The sequence below is a fragment of the Blastomyces gilchristii genome, assembly GCF_000003855.2.
Source record: "Blastomyces gilchristii SLH14081 genomic scaffold supercont1.6, whole genome shotgun sequence".
In the NCBI taxonomy this organism is placed as follows: domain Eukaryota; kingdom Fungi; phylum Ascomycota; class Eurotiomycetes; order Onygenales; family Ajellomycetaceae; genus Blastomyces; species Blastomyces gilchristii.
The window spans coordinates 2575340-2577698 of record NW_003101677.1 but is presented as its reverse complement, the minus strand read 5'-3'; positions in this window follow the sequence as shown (position 1 = coordinate 2577698).

Below are 2359 nucleotides of genomic sequence, written 5' to 3'. Positions count from 1 at the left end.
CATCTCTCTCTTTATATCTCAATTATTTCTGAGCTAAATACTTCAGTATAACTGAGAAAGCAGATACAGCTTCATAAGAGATATCTGATTATATATATAGATAATCAGCTCTTAAGACTCTGCTGTAACTGTATATACTCTGATATCTGACTTCTCTGAAGTCTGTGTATTTCTGGAAGTCTTTATATCAAATATAATAATTATCTGTATCATAGATATAATACTCTCTGCTTCTTTAAAAAGAAGAATTGATAGTTATAGAGAGATTAAGTATCACAGATATTAAGAATATAAGTATAAGTTTTCTTTATTTTTTCTTTATTAATCTCTAAATTGTGTTCACAGCTCTGTTTTTATTTTCTTGATTTTTTAACTTTAATAAGCATATAATTTCTTCTTCTCTTTATATATACTGCAGACTGTTCATCTCAGTAGAAACTCATTATCTTATAAACTAGAGTGTATAAATAACAGTAATAATATCTTTATCATAATCAGGTTCTTAGTAAAGACTGTATCATTCTAACTTATCAGAATTCACAGTATGAAAGTTATGTCTCAGTTTCTACAGATATCTTATCTATTCAGATAATTCTTAAGTGAACTTATTCATCTTATCAGAATATTCTTATTACTGAATCTTAAATCAGAGCTTATAATCTTACTTCTCTGAGTTAATAATTTCTTTGATCTGATATTCTCTTTCACTCTCTAGTACTTTATAAATAGAGTGATAAGTCACAGAGCTCTCTTCTAAGAATTTCTTATATTCACAGAGTAAAGAGATATGAAAAATATTATATATCTGTAACTTAGATAATAATTTTAATCTATAGAACTGTGAGCTAACTTTCTTCATAATCTTATAAGACTCTATTTATAAGAGATTCAGCTTCTTACTAGATTTCTATGTGATGATATTTTCTAAACTTAGTCAGACTTTATCATCTTTCTTGAAACTTTTTATAATATGCTTGAAGTTATAGTATCTCTTCTGATACTCTTAGATCTTTCTTAAGAATTCACAGACTTTCTCTCAGATATTCTGAATTCTCTCAGTCTATTCACAGATATTATCACACTCTATAATATACTCTCACAGGTTTATTAAGATTATTCATAAGTAAGTTTTAGTGAGTATCTCAAAGAGAGTTTTATCTATACTAATATGCTTTGAGTTGTTGTATACAAACTCTGTAAGTAGTAATTAATATATTCAGTCATTCTAAATATAATTAACAAAGCACTATAGATACTGTTTTAATATACTTATCAGATATTCTATCTGATCATCTGTCTATTAAGAAAAAGCTGTACTTAGATCTTATAAGATCTTTAGTATAGTTATCAGATCAGATCAGAACTTCTCTATGAAAATTAATTCTCTATCTGAGATAATGTTTACAGATAATTCATATAATCAGATCATATTACAGATGAAGATATAAGTTAAATTCTTTAACTTTAAGTTTTTATAAGTGAATATAAAGTATGTTATCTTGATGAAGTGATCTACTATTATCAGTACACTGTTAAAACAGGTATTATATATGTTCTTACTTTCAGAGAGACTTATAAGAGTATTCATTTCTAGCTATTCTCAAGATTCTTATAAGATAAGTACAGAAGTAAGTTCCTTATATAATCTGAACTACACTACTCATGAATTCTGATAAATAGTATAAGAATTCACTATCTTCTTCACAAGTTCTCACATCTTCAGCTAGAAGTATTTTCTTATAAATAACTTATAAGTTCTAGTATCTGTAAAATAATCTGCTAGAGAAGAGTCATGATATCTTTTAATAAGTTCTATATATAAAAACTTATTTATAAGTATATAAATTCAGCTCTCTCTTTATAAGAGATTATTTAAGTCTCTTTAATTCTTTATTTCTACAGAGTTAATCTCTGTTATGAGCAGCTTCTGAATATACTGAGTATATTTATTCTTTAGTTACAGTTCAGACAATCTGAATAGAAGATCTTATAAAGACTTATTCTCTGTTTTCTCTTACATCAGGTCTTCTGTAATACTTTTCAAAGCTTATAAACTCTTCAGATTATAGATACTCTCTTCAAGAATTCTTGCAGAGATTCTCAGAGTGTTAAATTTCAGTATTATAGAGAGTAGTTATACAGGCTTCTTTTCTCTCTTCTCTCTCTTCTTTTATAAGAGATTGAGAGACTCTTCAGTCAATTTCTTTATAATACTTAGTCTGAGTATTTTATAAAGCTTTTCTACTTTCTCTAGTCTCTCTATATCTATCACTCTGATCTTCTTAATATAGTCAGACCTGTAAGAGAGTTTATTCACTGAGTTCTTAATTCTCTTAATATACTCTATCTTGAATCAGAA